The 10455-nt window shown below is 40.0% G+C and overlaps 1 protein-coding gene across 1 annotated transcript in view; it reads left to right on the top strand.

Moving 5' to 3' along the window:
- Positions 1-420: 420 nt before the first annotated feature.
- Positions 421-10455, top strand: part of SAR1B (secretion associated Ras related GTPase 1B) — a 28084-nt gene continuing 18049 nt past the window's right edge. Inside the window, 1 exon segment of the mRNA XM_043588050.1 lies at positions 421-562. The gene's annotated coding sequence lies outside the window, so the exon portion shown is untranslated.

Here is a 10455-nt window from a genome sequence, read left to right as displayed (position 1 = left end):
GCCAGGTCACGATCTCGCGGTCCGTGAGTTCGAGCCCCGCATCAGGCTCTGGGCTGATGGCTCAGAGCCTGGAGCCTGTTTCCGATTGTGTCTCCCTCCCTCTCTGCCCCTCCCCCGTTCGTGCTCTGTCTCTGTCTCAAAAAAAAAAAAAAAAAAAAAAAAGATTTATATAAAAAAAAAATAAAAAAGGTACTTTAAAAGTCTATTTTTGAAAAACGATTGTCATGGATAATTTTCCCAAGCTAGAGATTCGCGTTTCTTTCTCTGCCTAGGCCCTCAGGCCTCGGAAGCCCTTTCGGGCGGAAGTGGGGAGACCAGGTTGCGGGAAGGCTGGCCCCAACCACCAGGCTCGCTCAGCGTGGGGACTGGCGGCGGAACCGCGCGAAGGCGGAACTTTGGACGGGTGGAACTGCGGTCCTGCGGACCGTCGGGAGTGAAACACCCCCCGGCCCGGAAGGACCTGACGCGAGCTGGGACCTCGGCAGCCATCGCGCTTTGCAGTTCGAACTAGGAGGGTGTGGAATCGACGCCAAGCGAGGAATTGCGATCTCTCCAGTAGCAGGTGAGTGGCGGTCTCTTCTCCCGGTAGAACCGACAGGCGGCTGGCCGCTGTGGACCCTGGGGAAAGCGCACTTTTCGGGCCTGGGCCCACTGGGGCCCCTGCTTGTGGCCAGGCAAGAAAGGGGTGCCTGTTTTCCTCTCTGGAATCTGCCGGCACTGAGGCGGAGGGGTTCCTTTGCTGCTCCGCAGGGGCCGCCCTGATGGTCCGCTGCACAGCACACCTGCTGCTGTCAAACGGTGCGTTATTTCAGGAAAGAACGAGGGGACTCTGCCGTAGGCAAGCCCTTCTTTCCCCTCCGCCTCGGTGTCCTCACCTGGTAAGGTGAAGGCTGCAGGGATCACTGACAGCTCAAAACCCTGTGACGTCGTGTGTTTTCAGTTCTCCCAATTCGTGTGGGGGCAAAGTGAAATTCCTTACTAGTGCAAGTTAACGTTTGTTCATAGTCCAAGTCCCAGTTGCGTGGGGGGAAAGATACACAGTTGGGTGAAAACTGTAATGATTTATAGATTGTTCCAAGATTTTCCAACTTAGAAATTTGTTTTGACAACAGCTAAAACCGTGACCTCTTTGGCTGAAAGAACCAAACTCATTAGGAACGTAAGGTATTTGGTACATTGGGCAAAACGAGGTGAAGGAATACTTTTAACTTTATAAATTAAACCTAATAGTATTTGCATATTCATCTATCAACTCACTATTACCACGTGTCCTACTCTGAAGAATATCCTATGTTCACTGTTAAAATACCGGTTAAGAGTATGCCGCCTTGAAGCAAATGAAAGAGATGGAAACATTTACTGACTTTCCTATGAATGTGGCGCTAGTCACAACAATCCACTAAGGAAGGTAATGGTATTATCTCTGGTTTACAGATGAGGAATAAAGGAAGATTTACAATTTGTTAAAAATTAGTGGTGCTGGTATGTCAAAGCAAACTGTGTATCTAATATTGCTTTAATGATTTACATTCATCACCAAAATACTTTGAACTTTAAAAACTAAGCTTATAGTTCATTGGCATTTCCTGAGTTTGCAGAAAAGGAATGTTTTGCTTTTATTTTAGAACTGTTAGACAAGCATTGTTAGTAATTAGGAGGATTAGCATTTCAAAAAAAGTACGCTTTAACTATCTTTCCTTTCACTTCAAGCAGGAATTGAGACAAAAGATTAGGCTATCAGAAATGAAAATCACTGCCACAGTATTTGAAACTTATAAATCAGAATTCTGTAGTAATGAGTCATTATTTCTTCACCCTTTTCTTTAAGCATACTTGGCTGATACTTTAATGATTTCTCTGCAGAACATTACTAAGCAAATACCTTTAAAATAATGCTGTTGAAAAAATTTTCTTGTGTTTAGCTTTTAGAACAGTTTCAGTTAAAAGTATTTTAAGAGGGTGCCTGGCTGGCTCAGTCGGTGGGGCATGCGACTCTTGATCTTGGGGTGGTGAGTTCAAGCCCCATGTTGGGCCTAGAGCTTTCTTTAAAAAAAGGATTTTAAGGACTGAATTTGTCACTAGTATCAATTTTTACTTTCTTAATTCAGTATAGGCAAGTTCAGTACTCAGACTCACAAACTTTATTTGTAATACAGTGTTCTTTCCCCCTTTTAGCACTTAAAAAAAAATCCTTTTCATATTTGATACAGGTTTAACCTTTCAGTGAGTGTCATTTTTCCCTAAAGGAGACTTGAGTTTATACTTATTGTTGATTACATGAATGAAAAAGCCTAATTCCATTATTATGATTGCTATGCATTTAATCCTAAATTTTTTTGAGTTTTCTATTTATATCACTGTTTTCAAAACTTTAAAGGCTATGAAAAGAAAATCTAACAGTTTTAGGGGAAAGTATTTATAGGGCAACATTGTCTTGAAACATTCAATATTGTTCCTGTCCATCCTTAATAATGCACAGAGCCTTTCTGAAATTCTTTAAAACATAGTCAAGCAGAGTTTGGCCTTCATTATATTTCTGCTACTATCTGAATTCAAAAGAGAAGGGTGCATAATTCCTAAATTAGCTTACAGATAGTTTACTGATCTTAAGGAATTTGTACATGTTTTCATCATAAACCCGATGGAGTTGGGTAGAAATTTATGATTAATTTTTTTCTAGTAAATATCTTTACCTAGAATTGGAGGAAATTATTCTAGTACCTTTTCTGGTTACTGTCAGTGATGTTGTTGTTAATATTTAAAGTAAAATCAGGGGCACCTAGGTGGCTCAGTCAGTTAAGCGACCGACTTCGGCTCAGGTCATGATCTCGCAGTCAGTGAGTTCGAGCCCCGCGTTGGGCTCTGTGCTGACAGCTCAGAGCCTGGAGCCTGTTTCAGATTCTGTGTCTCCCTCTTTCTGACCCTCCCCTGTTCATGCTCTGTCTCTCCCTGTCTCAAAAATAAATAAAATGTTAAAAAAATAATAAAAAAAATAATAAAGTAAAATCAGTCATTAAAAATATTAAAACTTGGGGACCTAGGCTCAGTCAGTTGAGCCTCTGATTCCTGGTTTTGGCTCAGGTCATGATCTCAGAGTTAGTGAGTTCAAGCCTCTCGTGGGGACACTGTCCATGCAGATCCCTCTTGGGATTCTCTCTGCCTCTTCCTCTATGCTCCCCCCCCCCCCAATAAATAAATAAACTTAAAAAAAAACTGTTGGGGTGTCTGAGTGGCTCAGTCAAGTGAGTGTCCAACTTGGGCTTAGGTCATGATCTCCCAGTTCGTGGGTTTGAGCCCCACACTGGGCTCTGCACTGACAGTTCCAACAGTGGGGAAGAGCCTGCTTGGGATTCTCTCTCCTTCTATCTCTATGCCCTTCTTCCACTAGTGTGCACTTGCTCACTTGCACTCTCTCAAAATAAACTTTATAAAAATAAAAATTAATGAATTAAAACTTTTTCAAAGTTTGTACTTTGAAAGGGTACTTGGCTGGCTCGGTTGGTAGAAAATGTTTATCTCAGGGTTGTGAGTTTGAGCCCCATGCTGGTGTAGATTACTTAAAAAAAATAAAATCTTTAAAAAGTTTGCAATTTGAATTTCAATTAATTTAGTCTGAATGAGTTAATACTACCTTATATTGTGTAGTTTTCAAAATGTTTTTTGGGTACATTATCATAATTAATCATTCTTAAAACTCTTTGAGGCAGATGGCATTCCTGTTATATATAAGAAGAAACTGGAGCTCAGAAAGATTGGCTTTCCCAGAATGAAATAATAGTATTTCAGAAGATGCATATTAAATCCAGATTTTTTAAATTCTAAGATAGGTACTCACTCTAACCATAGCTCTACCATCCTTTGCTTCCCAAAGTTATTAATGTATTATCTCTATAATCCTACGCTGGTGTTATAGTTGTCTTTTTAGACTACAGGAGCTTTCATTTTTATTTCTTTATTTTTAAAAAACTAGCTTTATTGAAAGACCATTTACATACCATAAAATTTATCCTCTTAAAGTATGCAGTTCAATGTTTTTAGTATATTCACAAGGTTATGCAACCATCACTTTATTCCAGAACATTTTCGTCACCCAAAAAGAAACCCAGTACCTATTAGCAGTCACTCCCAGTTTCCCCTTACCTCCCCTGTCTGACAACCACTAACCTGTTCTGAGAACTTACATGTTTAGGATGTTTCATATAAATGGAATCATCCATATACGTTTAATGGGACAAGGCTTAGAAGTTATTTGTAACCTTGAGGTTCTGCTTCATTACACTCTTTGTACTGATTTTTATGTTACTGGAGTAGATCACTTTTCTAATCTGCACAGGCCTCTTTCCTGTTTGTTGTTCATGCAATAAATAAATCTGCTGACGTGTATATGTTTCCTTATTCTTGACCTTTGCTCTTCACATGTCTTAATAGTGTGTTCGTGGTGTTGTGTAACCTGTTTTCTGGGCTCAGGTATCTGTTTGGGCTAAATAACTTGTATTCTTAGTTGGGCATTTTTACTTCTACTTTAAAATGACTGACTCTTAGCCTGTTTTAAAGTTCTTAGAAACCCACGACTTTATGCAAATATAAATATCTCATTATCTTCTAAAGCAGAGTTTCCCCATATATGTTATTAAATTCTTTCTCTAGGGACAAATTTTACAATAGCAAATTTGGACCATCCTTATTGAAAAAATCGTTTTTCCCTCAAGGTTTACCTCATTCTCCCCTGCCCCCCCCCCCCCCCCATCAATCTCCGAGCTCTCACCTCACAACAGTCATCTTGGGTGAGCCGCCCCTCCCCCCTTTTTTTTTTTTAGTAATCTCTACACCCATTGTGGGGCTTGAACTCAGGACCCCGAGATAAAGAGTCGTATGCTCTATGGACTGAGTCAGCCAGGCTCCCTTTCAGTGAGGGCTTTGTCACTTGATTCACAGGCTTGCTCTCTAGAGCCATTCTGCTAGGTGATTGTGCAGTCAGTGTGGACTGTAGACCATATAGCTCCAGCCTGGCTTCTCACAGCTTCCACTCAGTACTTCACTCAGGCTTTTCAGCTGTCTATGCCAGAGCCAGGCCTTGGAATTTAACCACCACGCAGACCTGATCCTCATGAGTTTTTGAACCTTGAGCTCTCCTCCACTTTGCTGACATAATTCTGGTCCACCTTTCACTTGTCTCATACTATGACTATGTCTACATTTGCTTTTCAACCAGATATTTTCCCCCATTCTCTCTTTTCTGTGAGAAGCCTGCCTTTGCTCCCCTACTTTATCCCCATATATTAGTTGCCTTTGTACCTTTAGCCACTCAGCCTGAACTTTTGATCACACCACTTCAGCCTCTCACTAGTACTCTCAAATTCCAGTTCCCCTTGTCTTTTTTCACTTCTAAGCCCTATTCATTCCATGTTCTCTAAAGCTGACACTCACTGGGAAGGGAGGGTGGCAGGGAGAGGGGAAAATTAGAAATCCCTGCAGATGGTCAGTGCTGTGAATGTTTTTCAGCCCCAGCCAAGCACTTGGCTCTTGTTAGCACTCTTTTAATTTGATCTTTTCCCCACAGTAGGTAGCTGTCTATTCTAATCCTCACTCTGCTCCTCAGAAAATTCTCTATCAGACTTCCTCACTTTTGGATTCAGATTCCTGCTACTTCCAGTGTACATTTTCTGGCCCTCCTTACTTCTACTCTTAGAGGAGGAGATGCACTTTCATCCCTGGCTCCTCTTGAGACTTTGCCCCTTTTGGTTAATTCCTTCCTTCTCTTTTTCTTTTATCTTTAATTTCTCCCTTTCTGCTAGCTCCTTCTTATCAACATACTCGAGCCTTACCCTCCTTAAGGCTTAAGAAGAAAGAAGACTTCTTAAGAAGAAACTCCCATTTCCCTCATTCCATTTCAAACTCTTTGAAAGAGGAATCGTTCCTTACTCCCTCCACCTATTGACCCTCTATCCAATTTGCTTCTCAGTAATAACAGCAACCAGGTATTAAGTACTTATTTTGTGCATTTTATCTCATTTGATCTTTACAACACTCAGAGATTTTGCAGAAGAAACTTGTCACACAGGTCATGACTCTAGAGACCAGCTCTGGTGCTTTAAGTATTGGCCACAGGCTCTCCTGTATTTTTGTTCCATGCAGGCTCCTCATGCTCTCAGCATTTGTCTCCTTGCCACAAAGCAAGCTGTGACGTCTCTGCAGCTGGACTTCTTGGGGCTAACTTCTTTCCACTTGTGCCATCCATCACCTCTTCTAATTCTTCTCCCCTTACTGGGTTCTGTCAGTTCTTCCACCCCCATCTGTCCCTTAAAGTCCATCTCAAGTGAAAACTCATTTCTTCTGTAGCATTTGGCTCATGCTTAAGGCAGGAGATCTTTAGGCAGAGCTGGTGGGGGAAATTCTGATGTTGGGAAGGAGAATGAGCAGAAGTTTCAAGATGATTAAGTTCAGGTCACCAGCAGTGAGTGGGAAGTGGTTTACTTTGGTTCAGGGAAAGCTATAAATGGAGGATATGTATTAAGCTTGTAAAGGTGGCCAGAAGGTTTATAGTCAAAGTTCTGGAATACTGGACTAGGAGTTTGAATCATTTTTCATCTCACAGACCTCCAATGGCTCTCTATCCACAGGTATAGGGTGACCATATAAATTTCACACCTCATCAGGATGCTTTTGAGAATGAAAGGACACACTATTGATAATTATACCGAGATAACTTTGCTGAGACTGTCCCCAGCAAACGAGGAGTTATAGTCACCCTGACTATGCAACAAGTCAAGTCTAAGATGACATTTTCATAAAGCCACTCTGGAGGGCATGTACAGATTGGTACAGACAAAATATGAGGTTAAGATGGTAGTTCGGGAATGTGATTTAAGGTGCATCACAAAGTAGCTCCTGTAGGAATCAAAAGAATGCTGAGACTACAGAAATTGATAGAGCTGGGAAATAAGCAACTGGATGGGGGATGAGAGGGAGAGAGAGGAATTACATGTCAGAGTCATAAGGTGGAGTGATTCAAAAAATGGTACATAATCATTTAAACAAATATAAACCTTTAAAATTTTGTTACAAAGCTACTGCAATGTAGGAGAAAGGGCGTGGACCTGGAAGTCAAAAAGACCCAGGTTTGGTACTTAGATGTGCCAATCATTAAGACTTGAGTTTTAGCTATTGCAACTTCAGTTTCTTCTTCTGTAAAGTGGGGACAATAATGTATTTATTTTGGGATGCCTGGCTGGCTCACTTTGGTAGAGCATGTGACTCTTGATCTCAGGGTTGAGTTCAAGCCCCACGCTGTGCACAGAGCTTAAAAAAAAAAAAAAACCAGTATTGGGGCGCCTGGGTGGTTCAGTTGGTTAAGTGTCAGACGTCAGCTCAGGTCATGATCTCATAGTTCGTGAGTTCGAGCCCCGGATTGGGTTCTGTGCTGACAGCTCAGAGCCTGGAGCCTGCTTTGGATTCTGTGTCTCCTTCTCTTTCTGCCCTTCCCCTGCTCGCTTGCTCTCTCTCTCTCCCCCAAAAGTAAGTAGGCATTTAAAAACAAACAGTATTTATTTTGAAAGGTTGTTGGGGTGCTTAGTGGTCACCTAAAGTGCCCGGTATGTTAGGTCATATAAGTAGAAGAAATAATAGTAACAGCACCTAACATTGAATGCTTAACTCTGTGCTATATACTTTGTGTGTAGTAATTGATTTAATCTTCACAACCATCTCAGATAGCTACTATTACCCCCATTTTACAGGTAAGGATATTAAAGTAACTTGGCTAAGGTAAATGATAAGTGGTAAAGTCCTGGCTCCATACCTTCTGTTTTTAACCTCTTTTTTTTTTTTTTTTTTTTTTAATTAAAAAAAAAATTTTTTTTTCAACATTTATTTATTTTTGGGACAGAGAGAGACAGAGCATGAACGGGGGGGGGGGGGGGGGCAGAGAGAGAGGGAGACACAGAATCGGAAACAGGCTCCAGGCTCTGAGCCATCAGCCCAGAGCCTGACACGGGGCTCGAACTCACAGACCGCGAGATCGTGACCTGGCTGAAGTCGGTCACTTAACCGACTGCGCCACCCAGGCGCCCCTGTTTTTAACCTCTTGACAAATCATAGTGCTCATAGGGATAACTGCTATTTTTTGTTTGCTTTGCTTTATTAAATTGAAAGACCGAGGAAGTATTGTTTCTTATGTCCGTATGTTATAGTAGCAAACATGGAAGACCAAATGCCTAAATTTATTCTCATATTTCTTTCTCATTCTGACTCCTGCCTCCCTTGTTAGCATCTGTTGAGTGACTCAGTTTGTGGCCCCCTAACCAGTCACATCATCTCACAGTACCTGACTTTTTGCTGTTCCCACTTAGTTTCACACCACTGCACATAGTATAGCCTTCATAACCACTTAGCAAACTCTTATTTAATCTTCAAGATTCAGGCTGAACATCACCCAAGAAACCTTTACTTACCTACAACTTGTGGCAGTTGTAGAAGTGTGCAAGGAAGACTGGTTTTCTCTTTTCTTATACAGAATACAAAGTATATTTGTGAGGGTACCATACCCTTTCCTGTTGTATTGCTTATTTTTATTCTGATTTTATGTTGTTATGATCATTAATCCCCTCATAGCTTATGATTTACAATATGGGCATTTTTTTTCTTTGTGTTTATATAAGTCTTGAAATTCTATAGGGTAAGTTGTTACCATCCTAGGTAATATCCTATTCAGTTTTAACTTTTTTCAGTTAAATTACATTTGTATAGCTAACCTACCTCTCTAGACTATAACCTTTTCAAGAGAAGAAGCCATGTTTATCATTAGTATTTGTATCCCCTATGGTGTCTAGCTCAGGGCCTTGGACATAATATGAATTTAGTAATCATTATTGAATTAAAATATCTCAGTAAACCATTGCTTTGATTCTTTACAGTGAAAATTATGATATATCTTACTTAAAAATCTTCAGAAAAGATAAACCACTTGTATATATTTTTTGTGACTACAAGTTTCAATTTCTGCATAACCTAGAATAATAATAGAACAAGATGTAATTTTCAGCTTCAGTAAAATAAGAACTTGTAACAATGGATTCTTGTGTGTATATATAAGTTGCTCTTCTAGTTTTTATTCTTGTGATACTGACACATGAAACTTGGTTATTTGTGAGTCACTCTCAGTCAGGAATGGACTGGTTTCAAGAGCAAAATTCTTCTCTTGCTAGTTCAAGTAAGGAACTGAAAGAGAGGAGAGGCTATTGCCTGGATCCAGGGAATCCCCTAGTAAATACTGACAGGCCACCTATAAACTGGAGGTAGGTTGACTCTCACTCTCAAGGCAATGTAATCTCTTAAACACCTTATCCTCAAGGAATTCTGAGTTTGGTGGGCCCGTCTGGGTCACAGTTGGCAGCCCACTGGACTGAGAGGTGGTTAAAGAAAGCAGTGCTGTGTGTCACACTTTGTCTAAAGAACGTCAAAAATAGCAGAATCCTTCAAATTGTTCGGACTTGGCCCAAATTTTGGGCCTGGATTTTGTTTACCTCTAGAAAATGAACTTTGTTGATCTGAAAGTATACTTTTGTATATTCTTTCATTTCTCAAGAGGTTTTTTTTTTCCCCTCTTCTTTCCATATTAACTTTATTAGTTATCAAGAACATGTCAAAGAAATGCTAAATTGAACTATACTCTGTATTTTCTACTGTGATTTAAAAAAATGTTTTTTAACATTCGGTAATATGATTAAAATTTGAAAAATGCACTAAGATTACAAGCCCAGAAATCGACCACCTGATATCATTTGCTACAAAAGACCAAAAGTAATGGAAAAGGGGGTTTTACTCCACATAGGTATAATCAGACTTGAAAACTTACTTCATTATCATAAATTTCCTTTCCTCTCTTTCTCCTTGCTTTTTCTTCCTCCACTCCAAGGTTTTGGTAAGTATTTCATAGGCCATATATACCTTAACTTACTCTTGAATATAGATTATTTCCAAAAATTTTCTTACATAACACTTTGATGCACATCTTGATACATAAAGATTGTCTATATTTAGGACATTTTCTAAAAGTAGAATTCTTGGGTCAGATGGTATAACATACAGATTACTGCCAAATTAGTCGTTAAAAAGATTTGTAACAATTTATACTGCCACTAACTGCATCTTTTACCACATCTTTTCTAGTTCCAGCTATTACAGTTCATTTTCAGGTTTGCCACTGTGGTTGGTAAAGAATGGTCTCTAGTTCATATTTCTATTTTAATTAAAAAATTTTTTTGTTGTTTTTTAAAAATAGAGGCCTTTTCTCCCCCTTTCTTTTTAAAGTAAGCTCTACACCCAGTATGGGGCTTGAACTCATAACCCCGAGATCAAGAGTCGCATGTTCTACCAACTGAGCCCCACTAGTTTGTATTTAATAGCATTTTGTGTTTTATGCATCAGTAGGTATCTGATTAGATCACCTTGGATAAG

The sequence above is a fragment of the Prionailurus bengalensis genome, chromosome A1, assembly GCF_016509475.1.
Source record: "Prionailurus bengalensis isolate Pbe53 chromosome A1, Fcat_Pben_1.1_paternal_pri, whole genome shotgun sequence".
NCBI lineage: Eukaryota > Metazoa > Chordata > Mammalia > Carnivora > Felidae > Prionailurus > Prionailurus bengalensis.
This window is presented reverse-complemented; position numbering and strand designations above follow the sequence as displayed.